This window comes from Pinus tabuliformis, chromosome 4_2, assembly GCF_031772625.1.
Source record: "Pinus tabuliformis cultivar Carrire ecotype Pingquan chromosome 4_2, CPIR1, whole genome shotgun sequence".
Taxonomy (NCBI): Eukaryota; Viridiplantae; Streptophyta; class Pinopsida; order Pinales; family Pinaceae; genus Pinus; species Pinus tabuliformis.
The window spans coordinates 1,119,598,780-1,119,626,553 of NC_142304.1; the positions used below are offsets into that span (position 1 = coordinate 1,119,598,780).

The following is a 27,774-nucleotide window of genomic DNA, read 5'->3' on the forward strand; positions in this document are numbered from 1 at the left end:
GCAGTGCTTAGAGAAATCGATTTTTGCTTCCTGCTCATCCAAGAAATTAAAGCAAACCCCAATGAGAAGCAACATCTAGACGTGCTGTTGGGATCCACCACACTGCCAGCCTAGTTAGCATCAGTATCCATGTAGCCTCAAATTCTTGGCAGTGTATCTCATTCCATAGTTGATTGTGCCATGGAAATATTTCAAGATATTCTTAGCAACAATCTAATGTATGTGATGAGGCTGAAGCATATGTCAGGACAGGAGTTTACTAAGAACATCAGGGCCCCCACAAGTTGTCTATATTTGAAAGGTTTTGCTAATTTGGGCCCGACAACACTATTACATAGCTTCCTGAAGTTGAGTTCCATTAGAGTAGAGACAGACTTGCAGTCCACTGTCCCACATCTCTAGAGAAGCTTCACAATGTATTTTCCTTGAGAAAGGAAAATCTCACCTGGCTTTTGTCAGACCTCCATGCCTAGGAAGTAGTGCATTAGACCTAGGTCCTTCATCTCGGACTCGGAAGCCATCTCCCTCTTGCATTGATAAATGAGAGGGTTTGCACCTATCAGAAAGATATCATCTACGTAAAGGAACAAAATGAGAGGCATGTCCTTTTCAACCTTGAAGTATAGGTTAGGATCATCATCACTCCTCGTAAATCCCAACTTCATAAGATAGCTATCAATCCTCTCATACCAAGCCCTAGGGGCTTGGTTTAACCCATAGAGGGATTTCTTCAGCCTAGATACATGTGTCCTTCGATCTTGTACTTCAAACCCTTGAGGTTGTTCCAAGTAGAGTTCCTCGTTAAGTGAGCCATGCATGAAAGCAGCCTTAACGTCCATTTGGTGTAGGCTCCATCCTTGAGAGGTAACGAGAGCAATAATAGATTGGATAGTGGTATATCGAGCAACCGGTGCAAATATCTCGTCATTAATCCACTCCTTCCTTCTGAGAGAAGCCTCGAGTAACGAACCTAACCTTATATTTCTCAACACTCCCATCTGCTCCATGTTTGATTTTGTATAGCCATTTTGAGGTGACTCTGAACTTGTCCTTGTGTCTAGGCATCACTTCCTAGACATCATTCTTCATGATAGATTCATATTTCTCATTCATCGCATCCTTTTGGACTTGGTGCTTTATGACTTCTTGGAATGTACATGGCTCAGTTTGAACAATAGTACTTATAGAAACTAAGTACCCTTGATACTTGTTCGGCTTCTTACTTTCATGGAATGTCCCTCTTGGAAAAATATGTCTTTTAGCATCTTTGAGAGTATCTTTGAGCCACAAAGTTCTTTTCCTTGGGGTAGAGGGGTCATCAGGAGGTCGATCAATGGGATCCATCAGGCCTTCAACATCATGCATAGGCTCATCTGTTGGAGGTTCATCTTGTTTTTTTGTAGCATCATCATTGTCTTTCCTTGGGGTAGGGAGATATCTAGCTTTCCCAAGGGCAGTATCTTCATCGAAGGTGACATCATGGCTTACCTCCACTTCTCTTTGACCAGACACATAGATTCTATATGCCTTTGAATTTTCACTGTAGCCGACAAATATAGCTTTCTTCCTAGATGCTTCTAACTTGTTTCTTTTCTCTCTAAGCACACGAAAATACACCGGATAACCAAATACGCTAAAATGAGAAACATCAGGTTTCTTACTAGTGAAAACTTCTTTGGGTGTCTTGAAATCTAGTGCTTGATGTGGGCTCCTATTTTGAACATACACAGTAGTGTTGGAAGCTTCTCCCTATAAGAACTTTAGTAGACCTTGATCGTGTAGCATGGCATGGGTGGCTTCCATGATTGTTCGATTCCTCGTTTCAACAAATCCCTTTTGCTCAGGAGTGTATGGAACAATTGTCTCCCTCTTAATGCCATCCTCTCTACTAAAGTCATTGAATTCATTTGATTCATATTTGGTTCCATTGTCAGTGCTCAATATTTTGATCTTCTTCCCTATTTGATTTTCCACCAAGGCTTTGAAAGAATGGAACCATTTGAATACTTCATCCTTCTTCTTCAATAAACAGATCCATGTTTTTGCAAGAGAAGTCATCCACAAAAAGTGCATAGTATAAGTATACTCCCATTGATGTTATGAGAAACATACTAGAAAGGTCAGAATGGACCAATTGAAGGATATCGGTAGTTTGGCTCTCCCATTAGGCTGGCCCATTAATTGTGAAATATGTGATATATAACTGTGATATCACAATTTTTTTAATATCTCATGTGCCTCCCCATATAAGCTCGCCCTTCATAGAACCCTCATCACCACATATTTCAGATATCCCCTCCACCACATAACACCTCCTCATATATACCTCTGTTATCTACATTAGAATTGTAGTTTTTTACAACCAGAATTGCATTTTTTAACACTAGAGGTGCAAATTTTTTTTTACATTGGCAGCAAAGGTATTTTTACAGTACACAATTTTTTAAAATGCATTCATTGATATCTATTGTGGGAGTGGTTCTCACCGTTAAGGAGAACTATCTAGAATGGTCATTGAAAATCAAACACACTCTCATTTTTAATGAGCTGTGGAAAGGAGCGTGTGTTGGAGACGAAGACAAAGAACTAGAACAACTACCTCAGACAAGGAATTCGCCATTTGGGAAAATAAGAATAACAAGGCTTATGCTTGATTGCAGCATCAGTAAATGAAGAGGTGAGTCACCATATTTGGCCATTTTCAAATGCTTTCGAAGCCTTACAAAAACTGAAGGAACTTTATGACTCACACTCTACACTTGAAGTTGTTCAACTCATGATTAAATTGTTCAGCCTTGAATTACAAAATGATAATCCTCTTGCTTTTGCATCAGAAGTAAAATCTATTATGCATGATATCAAAGTCACTAATGGTGAACTGGACATTCATTTGATAGCTTTTGTCAAGGCACTTTATCCACTTACTCAAATTATCTTGAGTCATTGCAAGCAAATGGAAACCTCAAAGAAATTACCTTTGACTCCCTTGTGAAAAATTTGTTGAAAGAGAAAGATTTTGGGAAGAAGACAACTCCTTAGTGTTCTGAAGAGGCTGTGTGTTTTTCACATAGAAAAATCTTGCTCAAGATTCTTCCAGAGGAAGAGGTGGTCGAAGAGGAAGAGGAAGAAGAAATTTTAGAGGCAGGGGGGGTAGACACTCTCAAGGTGAAAAGTCAGATTTGTTGTAATCTCCCTTATCAGAGATATCCCTCAAACACAAGCAAACTCCAACAAGAGAAATAACAATAGTGCAACATACAATAATGTATACATGGAATACAAGCAGATACTCGAGAAATGCAGAGAGAAATGCTAAGCCATTTTATTACACTGAGTAATGGAAAGAGTACGAGAGGTGATCAGAAAGATAACACCTCGACTTGCACAAGGCAAGTGAAGAAATACACTCAGAATGGGAAGGAAATGGCCTCTCTCTGAACTACGTCCAAACTGCTGGAGAATTGTTGTGCTACTGCTACTGCTGGAATCAAATGAGGATTTGGCTCTGTTCCCCTCCTCAGAAAATGCTGAAACTTTGGAATCAACGTTTGCTCAATAAACCCAGAAAAGCCCAGAAAGCTTTTCTAAAATGGCTGACCCCCGAAAATCACCCCCTTGGGGATCTACGCAATCCCTCAAGGCTCTGTGCTGCCCCTGAAGAGAATCCTCCAAAACTCTACCCGAAACTCTGCCAAAATCCTCCAATATGCAAGGGCTGATCCCTTGCTCAATCTCCAAGCTCAAACCCTCCACAAAAAACCCAGTCCGGAGCTCCTACCCAAAGAAACTGCGTCCTCTCTCTCAAGACTGCACAGTCACCAAAAATGCTCAGCTCCTCCTCAAATCCAGAAATCGCTCCTCCTGCAAAATACTAATGAAACTACCTTGCCCGAGCAGGCACTCGAAGTACCCCGGGGCTAAGGTTGATATCTCCGAACAAAGACACTTGATGCACTAAACAATGCTACAGACAGGCTAAACAACCATCGTGCTCTAAGTTGAAGTGACTAGCTCAAATGCAACATAATCGAATGATCAAAATGAGGAGGCTCCTCTCTCCTTTATAGCATTGGCCTCTCTCAAAACCCTAAGGCCCACCTCCTCCAACATAGCCTCTCTCTTGCCACGTGTTCCTTCTCCATCTGTGCAGTCCCTCCAAGTGTCTACGTGGGCCCCTTCTCTACATGGTCCTTGGGCCCCCTTGGCTCCCCTTTTAAGTTACAATGTTGTGCTACTAGGGAGTGACTTTATTCATAAAGTGAGTTATGTTCCCCTTTCCTCACCTTTTTATTTATAAATAACTATAGAGGGCAAAATTAAGCAAAATCGAATATTCCAATTAGCCATGGTTAATTAGGAATATTACATTTGCATTGCATACGTTGCAATAGAGATGGATCACATGATGCATCCACATGCAAGTTGCCTCGTGACAAAATTGAGCAGGAAAGAAACCAACCCAAAGGTAAAAGTAATGACAAAGAGAAAGGTAAAAGCACTTGAATCCGCTCACTATGTTGTGGCACACTGTAATATTGGAGTAAATGAAGACTTATTTAATGCTTCACTTGCTTCTTGGAAAAATGATTGGTTGCTTGATTCAGGAGCAACTTGCCACATGACTTTTAGAAGAGATTTTTTTGAAGAATTTAATGACAATGTTGATGGAGCAGTATACTTTGCAGACAAATCAAAACTCAAGCCATTAGGGCTTGGCACAATCGGGCTTAAATTGCCTGGTCGTCCAGACTTTCTTTTGCATCATGTTTTATATCTCCCATAGCTGAGGAGAAACTTGCTTTCCTTGGTTCACATCCACTAGCAAGGACACTCCATTCATATGTTTGATGGCAAGGTTGAGGTGAGAAAAACATCAGATCACTCACTTGTTATGACGGGTATAGAAGAAGAAAGATTTCTCAAGCTGCAAGGTAGCTCTGCCTGTGCACAAAATTTCTCATACAATTCTCATTATGATGAAGGTACATTTCTATCAAGTATATTATGGCATGCTAGATTTGGACACTTGAACTATGACAGCCTCCGCTTGTTGAAGAAAAATGGTGTCCACTGGTTTGCCTACAATTGCTAGGAAACTTGAGCAATGTGATGCTTGCATTCTAGGAAAGCATAGTAAACAGTCTTTTCATGATTCACATCCCAGGGCACATAGAAAACTTGAACTCATTCATTCAATGTGGTCCAATGCTTGTTCCTTCTGCAAATGGAAATAAATATATGTTGACATTTATTGATGACTACACCAGAATGTGTTGGGTTTATTTATTGAAGAACAAATCTAATGCTTTTCAAACATTCAAAAACTTTTATACATGGATTGAAAATGATGCACCTTCTCATATTGGCTCTATTCGCACTGATAATGGAAAAGAATACACTTCAAATGAATTTGAAAACTATCTTTGCCAACATGAGATCAAACATCAAACAACTGTGGCTTATAACCCCCAACAAACGGAGTAGCTGAAAGAATGAATAGGACAATCTTTAATATGGTTTGCTCCATGATGCTTTTCAAGAATGTAAAATTGATGTTTTGGGCTGATGCAGTTCTATGTGTTGTATATGTAAAGAATATATGTCCATCTAATGCTATTAGAAACAAGACTCCTTATGAAATGTGATATGTGCACATTTCTTCGGTAAAGCATCTCAGGGTCTCTGGTTCCACCTGTTATGCCTTGATACCAAAGGTACATAGAAACAAACTTGGTGCAAGGAGTCGTAAGTGTATTTTCTTGGGGTATTCAAACACCTCCAAAGCATATCGTCTCTATGATGAAGTCAAAAAGTTTGTTGTATCTAGAGATGTAATCTTTTTGAATTATTCAAAGCTGACAATGTTGTTGAACGACAACTTGATCGCTTGGATAGATTCGCAAATGCAAAATCATTTCAAGAATTTGATAATCAGATTCCACATCTTGAAGGGGGGATTCCTATACTAGATCAACCTGTGGAATCTTCTTTTGAGGCACACTCTCTCCCGCATGAAACTCCAACCACTGATGATAGTTTGAGTGATGTGATTGACAGAATTGGGAGACTCAATCTTGATTCAGTCTCAACTCAATCAACTGAGCAACCTGAATCATCTCAGAAAGGTCCCCTAAGGTGGCTGACAAAGACACTTGAAAGTGTTCATCCTGATGAGGTTGGAAAGGTAGGAACTAGAAATTCAACCCAGCAAAATGGAGGTGATGTAGATGACTCTAATTCACCTGTTGATATGGATGTTTCTTATGATTGTGAATTGAATTTGTCTACATATTTTGAACCAACTTCCTTCAAAGAAGCCGCTTCTCATGATGAATGGAAAGATGCTTTGATAAAGAATGGCACTTGGAAGCTGGTTGATCCTCCATTGTGAACCAAGCCAATTCGCTGCAAGTGGGTCTATAGGAACACGTATAAATTTGATGGCTCACTTGACAAGCACAAAGCTAGGTTTGTGGCAAAAGGTTTTGCACATAAGGAAGGGGTCGATTATGAGGAGACTTTTGCCCCCACAACAAAATGGGCTACCATCCAGACACTCTTTGCCCTAGCAGCTCAGAACAGTTGGAAAGTCCATCAAATGGATGTAAAAATTGCTTTCTTGAATGGAGATCTAAAAGAGAATGTTTTTATGTCCTAGCCTGAAGGATTTGCTGTGAAAGGACATGAACATAAAATATGCAAACTTGTGAAATTCTTGTATGGCCTAAAACAAGCACTGCGAGCCTGGTATGAAAAACTAACTGAGCATCTTCTGAAACTCAATTTCAAACATTATGAACTTGATGATGCAACTTTGTTTGTCAAGAAAGTTTGCAAAACAGTTGTATATCTTGTGGTATATGTAGATGATCTTTTGATGACAGGGAACAATGAGAGCTACATTGCATCCATAAAGAAGGAATTGAGAAAAGGTTTTGAAATGACTGATTTGGGCTATGTTCATTACTATCTTGGTATTGAAGTAACCCAACATCCAAAGTCCATATTCCTTTCTCAAAAGAAGTACATTGGAGATCTGTTGAACAGGTTTGGCATGGCTGAATGCAATCCTCTAACTACTCCAATGGAACAAAACTTAAAGCTCTCATCCATTGAAGGAAAAGAATTTGAGGATGCAACAAAGTATAGACAGCTTGTAGGGAGTCTCAACTACTTGACTACTGCCAACCTAAACATTTCATTTGCTGTTTCAATCCTCTCCAGGTTTATGCAAAAGCCTTGTGAGGGACATTGGTCTGCTGCAAAAAGAGTTCTAAAGTACTTGAAGGGAACTCAAGACTTTGGACTCAAGTATACATAGGTGGGCGACTTCAGCTTGATTGGATACTCTGATTTAGACTTTGATGGAAACAAAGAAATTGGGGTATCTACTTCTGGTTATGCTATGAGTCTTGGATCAGGAGCTGTTTCTTGGAGACCACGCAAACAATTAGTTCCAGTAGATTCCACAACAAAGGCAGAATATGTGGCAGCGGCTGAGGCAACAAAAGAAATTGTATGGCTCAGTAAAATTCTGGAAGATTTGCAGGTAAAACAAGTACATTCGACTCCACTCATGATTGACAATACCTCTGCAATAAAGTTGGCCAAGAACCCAAAGTTCCATGATTGAATGAAGCACATCAATACAAATATCTTTTGATACGACATCATGTTGAGGCCAAAACAATCCATCTTCGCCATTGTTCCACTAATGAGCAAATTGTAGACATCTTCACCAAAGCGCTTGGAAGAGAAAAGCTTGAAAGATTCAGAATGATGCTTGAACTCACCAACATCCCTTCAAATTAAGGGGGGAATGTTGACACCTAATCATAGGGATTGGGTGAACAATTGTAAATAGTGTAAATAATTAATAAGAGAAAATGAAGAGTCATTGGGAGATGAAACTCAACAGTTACTCCCTCATGTATATAACTATGAACAATGCAAATGAATAAACATAATCTCATTTGAGGAGTTACCCACTAGCTTGACAGTAATCAAGGTGGGAAAATCTTCAGTGCCATAATTCAGATTGAAGAGAAGTATCGCAAATCAAGGCTCCCAAAGGACTTCCTCCAACTTGATAGAGACCATCAACCCTAAATCTAAGTGTAAATGCATCTTTAGGGTTTCTTTGCCAAATACGTACCTTTCCATCAATGAATGCTACCTTGAAGCCTTTATCTTCCATAGCATAAATAAACACTAGGTTCTTCTTCAAATCGGGCACATAGAATACTTCTTATAGATGAATGGTTTGACCTTGATTTAAGTGAAGAGTGACAATACCTATCCCTTTCACGAGGTAGGTGGCATTATCTCCAAGTATGTTCTGCAAGTCTTCTTTTCAATTAAACTTGAGAGGGCCTCTTTGTACCCAGTGAAATGCCTTGAGGCTCCACTATTAATGAACCAATGGTCTAGAGTATCTGGAGGAGAGGTAGTAAATAGAGTAGAAATAAGATAAAATTTCTTTTGTTTTTCTACAACATTACTTTCCTCATACCTAGAATTTCTCGTACTTTTGGGAGGTCGACCGTTTCCATATCAAGTAGTGGGAGTATTACTCTTTCCTTTATTGTTGAACTTGTTGTTTCTTTGATTTCCATTGCCTTTGAAATTGTTGTTGTTGTTTTCGTCATCCCTTGGAGAATCTTTCTTGTGAGGACAATCTCTAGCATAGTAGCCGAACCTATTACAATTGTAGCATCTTCCTTTTCTTCCTTCTTTGAATCCCTGCTTGAATCCTTGACCCTGTCTTCTTTGACCAACATTATTTTTCATCTTAGCATGAGCGGAGAAAGAAGTAGGTTCATTTCCATTTGAAGGCTTGTCTCTCTCCATCATCCTCGTCTTCTCTTGAGTGCATCTAACCAATAATTCATCGAAACTAGGAATCTTGTCATTGTTGAGAATGGTGATATTAAACACATCCCATGCTCTTGAAAGATCTCCAAGTGCAATGAGAGTGAGCTCCCTGTCAACAATAATTTCTCAAATAGATAGTAGGTCATTCTTGATTTGTGTTATTCTGATAATGTAGGATTGGATAGACTCCCCTTTATCCATCTTGACGTCCTTCAACTTCTTCTTGAGAAAGAGGATTTGATTGGCATTATTTACTTTGAACATCCCAACCAACTTCTTATACATCTTCTTAGATGTTCGCAAATCAGAAATATAGGCAACCAAATGCTTTTGAATGGAGTATATGATAATTGTTTTAGCTTTGACCTCACCTTTCTTATTCTTCGTCTTTGCAGCAGTCGGTGCATTTGAAGGAGGCTCCACGACTCTTCCCTACACATAGTCCATGGCATCATGCTCTTCCAAAGTCCAATGCAAAGTCAACTTCCATGCATGATAGTCTGATTTGTCCTTGAGCTTATCCTCAAATTTGAAGTGAGATGTAGTAGCCATTGAGGCTACTACAATAATCTTGTCTAACAGATTTCCCTTAGTGATTTCTTTTCTCTATCTTGCTTGGGATTTGGCTTCACCTGTGCTGTAAGACCATGTTAATTTTAGTTAACGATGGTATGTCTATGCTGAACACAATTACCTCAACGTTCTTTTAGCAACCCAATGACAATTTCCAATTTAGTTTTCCAATAGCAATCACATTAACCATAAATCACATTGATAGTAACTATAGATAGAACATAAAATAAAATGTAGAAGACAAGCCAAGACAAGAGGACATTAGATTTGGCGGATGCCAGGGAAAAACCCCAATGTGGGGAAAACCCTTTGATCAATTCTTCTTATTATTATATCAAATGTTCAACAGAGAGAGAGAGTACAAAATTTCAAAGGTGACTTGCCAAATCAAAGTAAAAACTACCATGTAAAATCTGCAGTCAACTGTAGTCAAATTCAACCCTAACCAGAAAGTCAAAGATGGCCAACGCAACAACAAAACATCCCCTTTGAAGCTCGGTAAAAGGAAATCAAACTCGACCTCTTTAACTGGTCAAATAGTAGTAAAAATATTCCAGAAAACAATAGTTAAACTCGGTCAACTGAAGTCAATTTCTACTTTCAAACAGGATTGGTCATAGTGCTCAATTTTTTTGATTTTTATGCCAATCTGTAATGCTTGCCAAAAATGAGATTTTTTTGACAAAAACCGCAATCAAATGATGAGTCAAAGTGTCTGGTCAATGTTGGTCCAACCCCTGAAACAATCTTGAAATTCGGAAATGCAATTTGCCCAGAAAATTCGTCTTTCTTGCCAGGTGTGAGAGAGAAGATCTGTCTAATAGTTGTACGAACCAATGAGAGGAGGAGAGAGAAAAAATGTGTGAGTGATGATGCGAAATGAGGTGAGAGGGCACTTATATTTATACAATTCGTTGAGGGTAAAGTGACACATCCATTGGGCTTCATGAGCCTACTTGATGATGTGGCTGACTTGAACAATTTGCACATGCAGCGTAAATTCAAAAACACACTTCTGCTTGTCCAAATTAGATGATATTTATATCAATTTTGGTTATTCATTGCCATCATCATCTCCATCAAATGAGTTGTCTAAAGTAGAATTTGGCCCTAGTTTCCCATTTTAACATATATTCTCATTGAAGAAGAAATAGTAACATTGAAAGAATTTTATATTGGGATAAGAGTACCTGCAAAGGGACATTATCTTCTTAAATGGTTCTTCCAATTTAAAAATTTTGACATTTTCTTATTTTTTTCCTTTTTACGATTCAAATTCTATATGGTAGTTTTACTGCTTGTTTTTTGTACATATGTGTTTTTTGTATAATATAAAAAGTATCTTTAACAAAACTTCCTATGGAATATATTGTCCTGTATCATATACCTTAATTGAAAGAAATAAAGCCAATTGTTGTTGGAAACACTGAGAGGGGGTTGAATCAATATTTCTTATCAATTAATATATTTAGAATTTCATAGAGCATTAATTGTTATTAGCATCAGATAAACATAAACATCATCAACACCATTCAATAATGCATAAGAAATAGAGACAGTAGACATAGATTTTTTATTGGAAACCCCTCCGGAACAAAAACCACTGAACGCTTCTTAATATTTGTCTTCAAAAGATTTACATCAAGTTTTCAGCTCCAACTAAAGGAAGTTCCAACCTCTTGATGTACACGATCCAACTTGTAGGACACTTGAACGCCCTGTTTACTAGCTGTAACCGAAAGGATGCTTGAACGCCCTAGTTTTTAGGCTCCAACCTGACGGATGCTCCAACGCCTTGTTTACTAGCTGCTACTAGATGGATGCTCCAACGCCATGTGTGGGCTCCAACTTGCCCTGCCTCCTTGAAGTGTTCTTAGGCTCCAACTTGAAGGAAAATCCACTCTCTTGCCTTACACCACCCTGCCACCCTGATCAACCAACACCACATTTCACAATTTTCAGACTAGATCCTCTTGTGCTCTTAATCAATACAAAGAAATTGCAATACAAGCGAACTGCGTCACAAACCCTGTCAATCAAATTTGCCTCTGCACATCAAGCTCTAGTTGTCAATAGGCAATGATGCAGGACAAGCATTAGTACAAGAAATAACACAATATTGAAATATGAGCAATAAGATCGAGTTTGCAAGATAAATAAAACTTGTACTTAAAGATAGACAATGTGAAAATATTTCAAATGACAAGTATAAGAGAAATATAATGCAATGTTGCAAGTAAGATGAAATGCTCACAAATCAACTTGATGCAAAATGAGAGAATGTCAGATGGATAAATGCAAGATTAGACTATGTGTGATGCAAGAATCTTAGTTGATTTAAAGTTGTATGCCTAATTTATGGTGAAGCTTCCTCTCAATTTCTCAAAACTTGGTAAAGACTAGGGTGGCTTCCAAGAAGGATAGGCCAATGAGGTGCTTAGTCCATCATTAACGATACCCACCTAGCCTCCTTGATAATCCATGTGCTTTTGTTCCTACAAGGGCTCGACCGCAAGAAAACTACAAGGTCACGTGTTTTAACCTTACTTCAAAATCAAATTTATCAAATTGAATGAAAGTTAGGGAAGTTGGTCCTAAAATTTCTATCAACCAAGCTTATGCTTGGAAATAAATTTTAGAGATGCAAGCCTAGATCTAATATGCAGATACGATACCAATGTCAATGCAATGCTTCAATGAGATACAATTAGAACAAGATGCTTCTAAGAATGAAATACCAATATGCTTATTACTTTAAGCACAAAATGAGATTAGTTTATAACAATGACTCAATGAAGCAAGTAAATATTACTCAATGAAACAAAGCGAATGAAGGAAATGACAATTAGATCAAAAAGTTAGAGAAATAACTCAAGTGCTTTAATAGAAAATGCTCTTAATGTGAAATGAGTTATTGATTAGATTAAAGATACCACCTTATGTTTTTATGAGTGTTCAAGAGCAATAGAGAAAATTTAAACTATAAAGCATAAGTAGTTATTTAAGTGATGGCAGATGAGATTGGTAAAGAGATCTAATTGGAGAAGTCAGAAAATTAGAAAGACTACTTCAATCCAAGGTACAATTGAGATTAAGACAAAAATTACTCAAATGCAACTAGATCAAATAGGCAATAAGATCACAAGAGAAAATACATCAATAATGAATCCTAGATCTAAAAATAACAAATTGATGCAATTCAAGAGATTAGAGATATGATGAACATGAAACTAAAACTAATAGAATAAGATGCAAGAAAGCAGTTAGGAATTAGATCTAAAGACTGGGAGAACAATGAACGAAAAACTAAACTAAGAAGACAAGAAATCCTCCCTTTTAAATAAGGAGGTGGGATACCATGGGAAAATCCCAAGATCCCTCACAAAAAAGAGCTTTTTATATTATTAGAATACAAAGAGAGAAACACTCTTGAGAAAAGAGAGAGGGTTTGAAACCATGAAGATAGATTACAAACCCAAGCTTTGAAGCATCAACACCCCTCTGCAAGCTACAATGTTATATGAGGAAATATACAAGGCAAATAACAATGGATCTGCTTGGAAACTTGATTAAGAACCCTCAAAATAACTCGCTCAAATATTTCACTGAGTAGGACCTTCACCAACAAGAAAATCGAGCCTCCACTTGCTCATGACCTTAGAGAAACATTGACCTTCAATAACTCTCTGCCAGGCAAGGAAAATAGCCTCAAAATTTAAATTTAAATCTATGTTGCAGGAAACGTGGGGCAGAAGGGCATTTCCGTACAGAAACGGGTACGAAACGCTGAAACGCATTTGGTACGGCCCTGAAACGCGTTTCAGGCCGTACTGCCACGTTTCACGAAACTGAAACGTGGCCAGTACGGCCTGAAACGCGTTTCAGGGCCGTACGACCCACGTTTCAGCATTTACTTGTTTTTTTATTTATTTTTTATTTTATTTGTTTTCTAATCTATTCTTACGTTAACCTAGTGACTTCTAGTTGCTTCCAGATGCCTGTCTAAAGTTATAAAAGTGAACTTTTGCCCTAGCGTTGATATGCAGTTCATGGTAATGTTAAATTCTTAAAGTAAAAGTGATATTCTCCTTTATTTTTCATTTTCATCCTTCTACTTAAATTTTTAACATTACCATGAAATGACTCAGGATGTTTGAGAGTGGTTTCGCCCTCATTGGATTTCATATGGAGAAAGTAGAATTTTAGATCTCACTCAAAATCCAGTAGACTTATCTGTTTTTCAGGATTTCAGGATTGGGGGGATTGCAATGTTTCCATTGGATTTTATCATGTACTAGGGTATGGAACTTGTATTGAATCAAGAGAACCAAGCCCTCTATGTAGGGGAGACTCCCAATAATCAAGAGAATGTAGGGTACTAGGGTAGGAAACTTGTATTTAATCAAAAGCATTAAGGTTGTTCGACTATGTAGGAGGAGACTCCCAATCAAGCACGAGACAAGAAATTAGAAATTTCTCGTGGCTGATTTTGGATATTTCTATTTTCATTATGTGATTATTCATGAGTAAATGTGATGCAAATGTAGATACTTATAGTTTATGCATTGAAAATTGACAGTTTTATCATAATGTAATAAATTAGAATGTATCATATATGCTTTATGATTGCACATATTTCTTAAAGGTCCTAATATATATATATATATATATATATATATATATATATATATATATATATATTCGCGTTTCCCCGTTTCCAAAATTTGGGGAGGTCGCGTTTCGTATCGCTTCTCGTTTCGGAAACTCGTACCCGTTTCGTGCAACCTTGATTTAAATATTACAAACTTTTTTTATGATTAATTTCTCAAATTTTAAAAACCTAAATCCTCACAAGTAATTTGCTATCTTTGCAGGATGTCCAAGCCAAAGAGGCTTTTGCACTAGAGGAAATTTAATGGCCTCTTTTGCTCTTGGTCAGAGGAAAAAATTTCTCGAGACAAGGCTTGCGACCTGCAAAAAATTTAGAAATAATTTGAAGCTTCCAAATGATAGATTCCTTGCCAAAATTTGATGCAAATTCCCTTCATTTTTTTTTGATTTTCTCTACAAAAATGTCCAAGGGTTAGTTGTTTTGACACCAAGAGAAGGATCAAGCCTCCTTAAGTTTGTGACATATTGAATTGATACCAAAAATGGTTGCGCTTTGCCCAAAAAAAATATCCAAAAATTTCAAACCACAAGAAAAGTTTAAATTTCAATACCCCTTCGCTCTAGAGGCTAGGAGAGGCCTCCTATGCTGGAGAAGGAAAAAGGTGTGAAATTCAATGAAGGAAGAAAAATACCCCAACGAAGAATAGGAAACCCTAGCGAGGAACTTTGAAGACCATTTTCTCTCTCTTTTGACTCACGTGTGAAATTTTGAAGTCGCTGAGGAGGCCAAAATTTCAGATCTACAGTAGGGCCGAAATTCTGGAAGTTGGGGGTCGAAATTCTAGATTGTTGTTGGGTTGAAGCTGCTAGACAAGAAGAGACTACTGAAGATTATTGAATCATCTTGGAAGGCTAAGTTGGTGGAGGAGGAAGGTCTTTTGGGTCTATTACCCACCACCTGTGGGTAGTGTATATAGGAGAAAAAATCTCCTAGATGGTCCTCAGCTAGCAGTGGGAAGCTCCTTGCAGCCCCCAAATAGCTCAATGTGTCATTTTCTCTGCCACCTGAGCTAGCCATGTGGTCCCTCACCCATCTATTATGAATGTATGTTTGAAGGTGGGCCTACCGACCCCAAAGGTATGGCCTTTCGTTGGTACAGTAGAGTAGTTTTCCTTACTTTTCATGGGCACTTTTGGGCATGAATTGGTGGGGGGATTCGACAGAAAGAGTAGGTTAGGTTTGTATTCTTGTTTCTTGCTGTCGTTGCGACAAGACCCTTAAAAATTTTGGCCTACACCAAATTTCAGAGCCTACCTTGGTCTTGCATATTGTCGTTGCAAACATTGAAATCCATTGTATGTGTTTTCTCTAAGTGTTTTGATCCCTTTTGCAAGAAAATAAAAATGTCATCTTTTCTCATATTAAGTGTTGGATGATGTATATGCTGATTTGGGGTAGCATCAGATATGCTCTAGCCACGGAAATTGGTGGAGAGGTTGGGGCACATAAATCTCCAATACCGAGAAAGGGTTTGGGCAGATTCTAAATAGTTTGAGAAATATTAAAATAATTAATATTTTTAATGGAGTCCCTAATCTAAACTTAGGGAAATTAAAATATTAATGTGGATTAATATAAAACCGTGTTAGAATGGTCCAAAAGACATGGATCAAACCAGGTCTAATCTTAGCCGTTGATGAGGGACTTAATCTCGGCCGTTGATATGTCAACGAGAAAAGTATAAGAGGAGGCTTGAGGGTCACTTGGAGAACACACTAGATGATTAGTCATTCTATTCTCTAGAATGGGGTTTGCTAAGAGAGATAGAATTAGTGATCGGAGTTGCAGCCAAGGGGCAGTTAGCATACAATTAGCCATTTCCTTTAAGGTGCGATTCTTCCTTCAGCTACACCATTTTGTTGTGGAGTATATGGAACAGTATGTTGCATTTGTATTCCATTCTCAGTGCAAAATTTGAATGTGTTTTTAACATATTCTCCGCCATTATCAGATCTTAGCTTAAGAATTTGATGTCCAGATTGTTTTTCAACAAAGGCTTTGAAGGCCAAGAATGTGTTAAATACTTCACTCTTGAGTTTTAAGAAGTATACCCAAGTGCGTCTGGAGAAATCATCAATGAAAGTTAAGAAATACTTGCAGCCAGAGAATGAAACAACAGGAAGTGGACCACATAAATCACTATGCACAAGCTGTAAAGGGGCTGAGGCGTGCCAAGAGGCACGTTTTTCAAAACTGTCCCGATGATGTTTTCCGAGTACACATCCAGAACAAACACCATCTCTGCAAGATACCATAGGAAGACCTGTCACCATATTTTCTTTACATAGATGCTGAAGGGAGCGATAGTTTAAGTGACCAAATCGCTCATGCCAAAGTTTGCTCAATTCATCGTTATGAGCAACAAATACTGAGGGAAGATTTGATGACCCAAAGTTGTGAAACTTATACAACCTTGTAGAATCATCAGCAATGCCAGTAGCTAAAATCTTTTTAGGATCTCTTAGGTCCTTGATTACAACATCATGAGGTGAAAATTCAACGATTTTACCTTCACCTGAATGAGTTATCTGATATACAGATAGAAGGTTGCAGGATAAGGTTGGAACACATAATACATCATTAAACTGACCATTGTCTAGATGAACAGTTCCAGTCCCTACAACACTAAGAGATCTATCATCACCAACATATATATTTTTGGTGTTACAATCATTTAAAGAGGAAAACATGGCTTTGTTTTTGGCCATGTGATAAGAAGCTCCAGAATCAATGAGCCACTCATGAGAATGAGAAGAAGAAGATACATTTAATGCATAGCCAGACCGAAATGCTTGACAACCACATGCAGAAAGTTCCATTCCTGAAGATGAAGTTGAAGTTGAAGATTGCCCGAAATGGATGTTATGTTTCTTCATTGCTGCTTCCAAGGCTTCCATCTTCTTAAAGCATTTGGAGTCTAAGTGGCCATCTCGATTACAAAAATTGCAATGTCTATCAGTCTTCTTCCCTTTGTTTTTATTTGTCTTATCATTTTGTTGAAATGATTTTTCATTTTGGGGCTGAAATTGCTTAGGACCCTTGTTTGGTTTAGGACCATTCTTTTTAGGATATGACTTCTTAGGATTCTTTGAATTTGGTTGCTGCTGGGCGGCTAACGCTTTCTTGGAAGAGTTTCCAAGATTAAGAAGACCAAGGTGTAAGAGTTTTTCTTGTTCTCTTATTAAAGAATCACAAAAAGAGTCAAAGGAAGGGGGCTTGTAGTCTGTTCCTTGAGAAATGAAGGCTTCTCTTGTAGAATGGAAGGTGGAAACAAACACAGAGTAGGCTGGTCCCAACTTAGTAAGAATGGAATAGATAAGGTTACTATCTTCTTTCTTAACTTTAACACCTTCCAAGAGATATCTAAGGGTCTTGAATTTGGACAAGAAATCTTCAATGCAAGAAAAATTATTAGGGTCCAATGTAAGCAACTCATTTTCAAGTTGATGGGCTCTAAGTTCATTTTTAATCCCAAAAACTTTATTAATTTGTTTCATTGCTTCATTAGGAGTATCAAGTTCTACAATATGGAATCTATGATCTGGAGAAATAGACATCCCTATCAATCCACGTGCTTGATCTTGCCTATTTTCCCATTTAGCAGCCTTATCTTCATCCTTTGGTTTCTTTTCTTGGCCTGAGGCTATTCGGTAGAGACCTTTACTTCTAAGTAAATCCTCAATGTAGGACAACCATTGGAAGTAGTTGGTGCTGTCAAGGGTAACTTGGTATTGACTTTCCATTTCAACGGAAACTGGAGCTAAAGATGCTGAAAATAAGTGTTCCAATGGATAGATCTTGAAAAATTAGGTTGGTTTAAAAAAAACGGCTCTGGCAACGGCTTCCGGATGAAGAAGTTATGGCTTTTTGAAAAAAAAGTTGATGAAGTCGCCGACGAAGTGCGGGAATGTGCGGAAATGAAAAAATCTGCCCCCAAAAAATGGAGACTTGAACCCAAGACCTCTACTCTCTTAGAATAGCTTTGAACCAATTGAGCTATACAAAAAATTTGAGAGAGAGAGAGAGAGAGAGAGAGAGAGAGAGAGGTTGATGCTTTGCGTTGCGTGCTTGCTTTGAGAAGGCTATTTTTCCCTACAAAACAAAAAACACAAAACCCAACACGGACATACAAAGAAAACGAACCTTACGGCTCGAAGTTAGCTTTAGCCGAAAAACTAGATATTTTCAAAAATGAACCTTGCGGCTCAAAGTTAGCTGTGGCCGGAAACTAAATATTTTCCTCAATGTTTCTGATTTTTCGAGATTACCCTAAGGCGCAGGGAAAAGAGCATACGCATGAGAAAAATCCTTCCTTTCTGTTTCTGATTTGCCCAGATCGCACAGAGTCGCAGGGCAAAGAGCATACGCAGAAATGAAAGGTATAAATCCGGTAATAAAAAGGCTAAATAAACTGAAACCGAAATAAACAGAGAGAAAATAACAGTAAACTGCAAATAAACACTATATACCTCCAGATCTTAAAAATGACGCAGCTAGGGCTATCAGAAACCTTTTCGCGTGAAACGAAAGGGGTTTCTCATTGGAACAGATGCTTCCAACACAACAGGGCAGTCCTCTCGGCCCGAAAGCAGTCAGAAATAGCAGATCTAGGTAACAACAGTCGGATGCAGTTCTACCGGCTTCAGATTTGGATCACCAACGGACGCGGCCCTCAAATAGCTCTGATACCATGTAGAAATTTACAGGGTAAGTTCCTCAGACAGAACACCAAAGGACACCACTCACAACCAGATCGCAGATCAATACACCAGTATTTTTGACGTGGTTAAAACCCTCAAAGAGGGAAACAGTCCACGACCTGAGCCAACGCGGCCACTTCAGGCAATTTATTAATAAAAGAATGAAAATTTACATATGATTCTCTCATGCACGGATTATCCTACAAATGACCCTCCATGCGCTTTAAATAGAAATCATTGACCAATCGGGTGTCAAGCCACGGATCAAGTGTCGGTAATACCGAGGAGAGAATGAACCGTCGGATCACTACATATCGTGACCGTCGGATTGTAAGTTACAAAATGTACAACGGTAAAGAAACACACTTTACTTAACTCTATACCTAACTCTATACTAGACCAAGTTGTACTTAACTATTTCCTATTGATCATCGTCACGGTGAGAGTCCTTTCTATCAGGGCATTCCCTTGCATAGTGACCTGCTTTATTGCAAATGAAACATCGTCCTTTTCTGCCACCCTTAAATCCATCTTTTCTTTTCGATTTAGACCCAAAATTATTTATTTTCTTAGCATGAGAAGAAAAAGCAGCAGGAGGACCTTTAGGCAAGGGCATTTCCTGCTCTTCTACCCTTGTTTGTTCTTGAATACATCTAGCCATTAATTCCTCAAAACTAGGAATTACATTATTGTTTAGAAGAGTAGTCCTGAACACATACCATTCAGATGGTAATCCTCCGAGAGTTGTGAGTGCCATTTCTCTGTCAGTAATGGTTTCCCCAATAGATAGGAGATCGTTCTTGATCTTGGTGATTCTTAAGAAGTATGCTTGCATACTTTCATCTTTACCCTTCTTGATTTCCCTCAACTTATTTCTAACAAACAAAACTTGATTTGCATGATTAACTTTAAATAAACTCACCAGTCTGTCGTAGATTTTTTTGGAGGTGTCTAGATCAAAGATGTAGGCCACCAAGCGCTTGTCGATAGAGTCCCAGATGATCTTCTTTGTTTTGACTTCTCCATTTTTCCATTTGTTCCAGGCAGCAGCAGATGCATTTGATGAAGGCTCAACAATATTGCCTCTTACATGGTCCAACACTCCTTGATCTTCAAGGGTTAGATCGATAGACATCTTCCATCCGTGATAATCAACTTTCTCACGGAGCTTGTCTTCGGCAGGAAAGAGTGTTGAGGACCCCATAGTTCTTTTAGGACAACCTTGCCAATCTTCTCTTCAATGATTGCACTTGCTCTTGCTCGGGCTTTGTCTTCACCTCAGCTCTAATACCATGTTAAGTTATGGTATGTTCTATGCTTATAATAGTTTACTTCTTTTTCTTATTATATTCCACCGATTAGCAATCACATGTACATAAAGTAAAGTGCAGATAGAACATTAAATGATCGACAGAAAACAAGCGAAGACAAGAGACACAAGATGTGGCGGCTAGCCAGGGACAAACCCCACAATGTGTGGGGAAACCCTTTGATCAAATCTTCTTTTATCTTCAATAATTCAACAGAGAGAAAGAATACAATAAATCTGATTCATATCAGCAGTAGCAAACCCTAGATCAGTAGCATCAGCATTAGCGACTTCATTATCAAACTAGGGCAGACCATATCTCACAAACCGACAGTCTGATTGACTTCATTCCACCACCAAAAGTTTCGGCTTCCAGAGGAGGTTCAGATGAACCTACAGCACAGTTCAGATGAGATCTTCTAGGCCACGCAAGTCAATCTTTACTTCTGTAGTTGCAGCTTCAGATTCAGCAGTTTCCGGCTTCAAACTAGGGTAGTCGATATCTTGCAAACCGTTCGTCGGATTGACTTCATTCCACCACCAAAAGTTGCGGCTTTCAAAGGAGGTTCAAATGAACCTACAACGCAGTTCCAAAGAGGAGATCTTCTAGGCCACGCAAGTCAATCTTTACTTCTGCAGTTGCAGCTTCAAATTCAAAAGCTTCCGACTTCACATGTGTGAGAGAGAGAAACCCATTTCAGCACAGTAGAGAAGAGACTCATATCTGCGTAGTAGAGAGAGAGAGATGTGATGAGATGAGTGAGTCCAAATGAGGAAAAGTCCTCTTATATTTATACACAACGTTGGTGGGTGAATAGATGCGACTGTTGGGCTTCTGAGCCTACATGAGTTGTAGGTCGGCTTGATAATAATTCCATAATCAAAATAAATTCATATCTCCATGAATACTTATCGGAATTGGATGATCTTTATATCAATCCTACACCTCTCGACCAGAGGAATCTAATAAAAATATTATTAGCCATGAATAAGATGACCCACATGAAGTATTGCCCTGGTTGCCAATTTTAACATTCCTCAACGCTCGCTCGACCTTTAGGCTTCCCTCCACCTGTCGCTTTAGCTTCCTCTACGCTCGCTTGTCCATCTACGCGTGCTCGTCCATCTATGCTCGCTTGATTCTTCGACTTCCCGGTCCATGGCTTCCTTTGTCTATTCGAGTGTTCCAATACTCAGGACACGTAAATGCGGAAGAGAGGCCATATTATAATAATATTGCATATTAAAGAAATAAATATATCAGAGAGGCCGCCATTTTTTTCAATATTCATACAATGGACCCTAACCTATTGGAAGCGTTTATTTGACTTTAAGCCTCGGGCAACACATTTATCAAAACCACAAGAATACACGGAAATACACCCTTCGAACACATAAGGCCGGACTTCAAATGCATTACGCCTGCATCTATAACTTCATCGGGTCCGCTCCACAACTTTATTGCAATCGACAGATTTGCACATAACATAGCCAATTCTCCGATACCTGGAAGAGGTATTCTTATAAATTGTTTTTAATAACTCCGTCGGGTGCATATATATATATATATATATATATATATATATATATATATATCGCAATCAACTCTTTCAATGTGGCAAGGCTTTAAGCTTTTAAACCCGGGACCATACAACATATCATCCGACGCGACGGACACGATATTACAATAGGGCGCATTACAATGGATCAGTGGGTCCGCGATATTATCGCAATCAGAGTTTTAACGTGGCAAGGCCTTAAACACTGCGATACATAACTACCAATACGGTGGACGCTATATACCATTAGGGTGCGATATAATAGGACCATCGGGTCCGCAACTGTATATCGCAATCGGTTGTTTCAATGCGGCATCTCGTTAAGACTTATGATATGATAATTTTGATGAGGCGGATGCGATATGATAGTAAACAATTGTTAATACATCCGTCGGGTCCACAGCTTATCGCATTTGACAATTTTCCATTGTTACCTCTCTTCAAGACTTGCGATTATTGCAGATGCGATATTACAATAGAGCTTATTGTTATGGATCCATAATACATATCGAAGTTGAGGGATTCAATGTGAAACATAATAAAGCGATAAAGCCGCCAATATTGATTTTTCACGTGATTCTTTACTGAATATCCACCGTTGATCTGCTCACAATCTGATGGTCAACACTTAACCCGATCAACCCAGAACCGTCTGTTGATCCTTTGCCGTCGATCAACTTGCGCTGGATCCAACTGCCTGAAGGAATTTCGGGTTAGCAATTTGCAAGGGAAATAACCAACTGAAAAAGTGGTTTTCTCTCTCCACCAGAGTGCTATGTGTCACCCATTGAATGGAATCGGGCGCTCTCCTTTAAATACCACTTAAAAGAATATCGAATAAATTAATTTAGGACTGAGCAAACAGCTCAATGATAATACAGAGATATTTACAATAATAGAAACATCAGGTTTCTATGAAGACTAAGGAAACAATCAGTTTCATCTAAGAAACTGCTAAAAGAATAAAAATAGCAACAGCTAAAAGAATGAGCATTAAATAGAAATAGAAATATTCTAATACCCTCCCTTAATGCTCAATCTATTTACAACACCAATAGACCCTCGGAATTTTACAAATTTATCAGGACCAAGAGGCTTAGTGAAAATGTCGGCGGGCTGCTCTGTTGTGGGAACATATTTCAATTGAACTGAGCCGTCTTCAACCAGTTGGCGAATGTAGTGGCAATGAGTTTCCACATGCTTTGTTCGTTCATGAAAGACTGGATTCTTGGCAAGTTTGAGCACTCCCTGATTATCACAAAATAAAGAAGTAGGCCCGGTCTGGAAAACATGCATATCTGCAAGCATACGTAGAAGTCAAACTGCCTCACAGGATGCCTTAACTGCTCCCCGATACTCTGCTTCTGTTGAGGAGAGAGCCACTGCCCGTTGCTTCTTACTAGTCCAAGTAACAACACCAGATCCTAGACTAAACACATACCCAACTGTAGATTTACGGTCATCAACCGAACCTGCCCAGTCAGAGTCAGTGTAGCCACTGAGAATAGGATTGGAACTGCGAGTATATAAGAGACCATAATCAGAAGTACCACACACATATCGTAGCACCCGCTTTGCTGCTATCCAATGATCAGCTTTAGGAGCTGACATGAAGCGGGAAATGTAGCTTACTGCAAAACTGATGTCAGGTCTGGTAGCAGTAAGATATATGAGACTGCCCACTAATTGCCTGAATAAAGTTTCATCCACCAGGGGAGAGGGTGACTGTGCTGAAAGTTTGAGCCTGGTTCCATAGGAGTCGTGGCCGGTTTGCAATCTTGCATTCTGAATCTTTCCACAAGATTTTTGGCATGCTTGGACTGAGAGAGAAAGATTTGATTTTCAGTCTGCCAAACTTCAACCCCCAGACAATAATGAAGGAGTCCGAAGTCTGTCATCTCAAAAGTGCTGCATAGATCTTGTTTGATTCCATGGATCAAATGTGCAGAGCTGCCAGTAATGATAAGGTCATCCACATAGACAACCACAAACAAGATATCATCACCAGTATGCTTGATATACAGATTTGCATAAGATGGGCTCCGCTGAAAACCCTGATCTGTCAGGTACTGATCAATTTTCATGTACCAAGCCCGAGGAGCTTGTTTCAATCCATAGATTGCTTTAGCTAACCGACACACTTTCTGTTCTTGACCAGCAACCTTGAATCCTGGAGGCTGCGTCATGTAGACTTCTTCTTGGAGATCACCATTTAGGAAAGCACTCTTTACATCCATCTGATGAACTTTCCAATTGAACTGAGCTGCTAGGGCAAGAACAAGCCTTATGGTACTCATTTTGGCTGTAGGAGCAAAAGTCTCCTCATAGTCGATGCCTTCCTTCTGTGAGAACCCTCGAGCCACAAGACGAGCTTTATACTTGTCTATGGTTCCATCAGCTTTGTATTTCACTTTATACACCCATTTGCAGCCTATGGGCTTTTTTTCGGCAGGAAGATCAGAAAGCGTCCAGGTGTGATTCTTCTGAAGACTCTGGTATTCGGCTTCCATAGCCTGCTCCCACTCAGCAGTACCCTTAGCCTCTGAATAAGTTTGAGGCTCAAAAATACTGTGTAGGTTAGCCATAAGAGCAAAATTGACTGTAGACTGTTGTCTGTTCTTATGTCTAGAAGTTCTACCTTCAAGGAGCTCATCATCCCGGAGATCACCAATGGTTTTAGCCCACCATTTAGGCCGAAGAGTAGAAGAACCAATATTAGGAGTAGAGGAACCAATATCAGGAGGAGGTGGAGAAGACTCAAGAGCAATAGGAGCAGCAAGGGGAGGGTTAGTTGCTGGAGGAAGCTCAGATAGAGTATTATCAAATACGGATGCTACATCATCCCTCCCATCAGGTGGACCGACCGGAAGAAGAACACTGTGAGGCTGATCCTCAGAACGCTGCTCAGAAGAAGAAAACTGAAAGAATCCTCTGTCTTTATCAAATACTACATCTCGATTGAAGCTAAGACGACCAATGGCTATATCTATCAGCCTATAGGCCTTGTGATGATCACTGTAACCTGTCATCATGAGTTTCTGGCTTTTGGAATCCAACTTAGAGCGCTTAGCAGGTGGAATCCAAACATATGCAACTGAGCCAAATACTATGAGGTGACTGATCTTAGGCTTACGACCAGACCAAACTTCTTCAGGAGTTTTCCCTTTAACAGCTTGAGTAGGTGATCGGTTAAGAAGGTAAACAACAGTAAATACTGCTTCAGCCCAGAATTTGTTTGGGACACTCCTGTGTTGTAACATGGAACGAGCCATTTCAACAACCGTGCGGTTGCGACGCTCGACAACACTGTTCTGCTGGGGAGTGTAAGATGTGGTTAATTGACGTTTGATGCCATGAATATCACAGAAGTTGGCAAAAGCTGAGGAACAAAATTCCCCCCCATTGTCGGTCCTAAGGGTCATGATATTACAACCAGATTCTTTTTCAACTAAGGTTTTAAACTTCTGAAAGGTACTAAGAGCATCAGATTTATTTTTTAAAAAATACACCCACATCTTTCTACTGAAGTCATCTACAATAAGTAAAAAATATTTGCAAGCAGTGATAGAGGCTGTATTAATAGGACCACACATATCAGTATGAAGTAACTGAAGTACCTTAGATGCACGCCAAGATTCTCCATTTTTGAATGAAGACCGATGTTGCTTTCCCGCTTGACAGGCGCTGCATACCCCCAACTGCTGAGTTTGAATATCAGGTAATCCTGACACAAGACCCTCCCGAGAGAGCTGAGAGAGATACTGCATATTTAGATGCCCATATCGCTGATGCCATAGAGTAATGATGGGAGATACACGTGCTGCTAGAGCCACTTCTGGAGAGTCACCAGTGTCAAGTAGCCTGTATAGACCATGGTCCTCTAGGCCAACAGCAACTGTTAGTCTGGTCTCCCTGTCAATGATGGAGCACTTGTGTGCACTGAACACAACATCAAGCTGAGGAGAATTCCTCATAATCTCGCTGACAGATAGCAGATTAATCTCCATACCGGGAACATAGTATACATTCAGAAATATGAGTGTGCGTCCACCAGACTGAATTTGAACTGTACCCCTGCCAGCTACAGTGTACTTTTCACCTCGACCAAATACCACGGAATCACTGAAAGGTGAGAAGTCAATAAACCAGTCACGCCTGTGAGAGAAGTGGCGTGATGCACCATAATCAATGTACCATGCAGAGGAAGGAACATGTTCTGAAGACCTTTTAGCCATAAAGGCGTAAAAGGCAGAATCTGTCTGCTCGGAATGTTCTGCAACATTTGCTGTCTGATGTGACCCTCCCTGCTTCTTCTGTTCAGAAGCAATGCTCTGTTGGCAATCTTTCTTCATGTGACCGAACCTGTGACAGTAATTACACTGCACACTTTTCTTCCTAGCAGGATCAAAAGGCTGAGAATAGCCTTTCTGCTAAAAGGACTAAGAGGACTGGTATTTTGCAGCAAATGCATTTTCCGAGGGCACTGATGAAGCACCACTACCAAACTGCTGTTTCCACCGATCCTGCTGCAGAAGTTTGGTACATAAATCTGGAAACTTCAGATCAACATTTGTGGTCGTAATGTTGAGAGTTTCTATGAAGTGTTCATAAGATTTCGGTAGACTTTTCAGAGTAATGACTACCATATCTTCTTCCTCCATGGTCCGACCAATGGCTTCGAGCTGATCTCGAATGTCTTTAATTTTGTTGAGATGTTCCTGTAAAGACATATGTTCATCCATCATGATGGAGAACAACTGATTTTTGAGAAAAAATGCTCTGCTTTTGTCAGATGTCTCGTGCAGTTCTTTCAACTGTTGCTAGATTTCGGCAGCGGTCTTGCCAGAAGGAATCTGTGGTAACTGATCATCAGCGACAGAGAGCTTGAGAAGCATAACAGCCTCTCGATTTCGATCATCAAATTTATCTTGATCGGTACCAGCTGTACCGGGATGAGGCTCTTTGCCCAAAATGAGCTGATCAAGACGCCTGTATTCAAAAATGGTCAGCATTCTTTGTTTCCAAATGTTATAGTTGCTGCCATTAAAGCGTTGATTTCCTTCTAACATCAGATTGGTGAGCGTGGCCATTTTCCCAAAGACAATACAAAAGTCTGACACAAAAAAATGTAGCTGCCTGCTAAAAATTCCTCTTTCAAGATGACTGTACCAAACCTTAACAAATTCTGTTTTGAAAGAAATAGACTTGCATAAGAAAATAACTCAGATCTGTACCAATTTTTTTTTTTTTTTAGTCAGATCAGTCTTCAATGAGATTCTATTGGACTGTAATATAGATCTCCAATTGCTTGCAATGGTTATAAGTCTGCACTGATTGCTCTAAATCGAGTCCTCCACAAAGTTGAGTCATAAAAATCCACAAGATTAAGTCTTCAGACAACTGAATTGTTTGTAGCCGTTCTAAAAAGAATACCAACAGAATCTCTGCACTTTTAAGCACAGGTTGAAGATATTGAGGTGTCGTATGCAGGTCTATAGTCGTTCTTCAATGTGTATTCGCTAAGTAAATACAGCCCAAACGGAGCTCAGAATGACCCTTGCGGAAGCCTGAACAGGTTTTACTGTGTATCGATAATAATGTATCACCGTCACGTGAAAATGCCGTCACGATAATCTGAAGAATTGCGTCACGTGGTGCAAGCGGGGCCGGACGGGATTCGAACAGGAAGAACAGAAATGCGAGTTCTAACTGTAATGCGACATTCGAAATGCCTGGAATGGAACCAGCGACCACCTGGAATGGAGGATTTGAGCTCCGAACCGTCTTTTTCGAACTTTAGCTTCGGCTTTGGACGCAAACGCTTCAACTTCGATTTCTGCTACCGCTTCAATAGATTGATACCACGGGAATGATATATGTTTTATAACCCTGGATTGAAACCGCGGGGTTCTGAGTTCGAAGCTGCCGTTGCAAGATATTCAATGTCTTTCAAAATCAGCAGAGAAACCCGTCCGAGTCCATCCGACTCTGCTTGGAGAGCACGGGTGATGCGATTGAGAGCCGAAAAAACTGATCTATAGGTACGAGCTGCAGCGACGGTGTCTGAATGATATTACTGTAACTTGA

The 27,774-nt window shown here is 39.4% G+C and overlaps 1 protein-coding gene across 1 annotated transcript in view; it reads left to right on the forward strand.

The window, feature by feature from the left end:
- LOC149173591 (protein DNA-DAMAGE INDUCIBLE 1-like) overlaps positions 1–27,774 on the forward strand; it is a 177,312-nt gene that overhangs the window by 120,657 nt on the left and 28,881 nt on the right. The window lies entirely within an intron of this gene.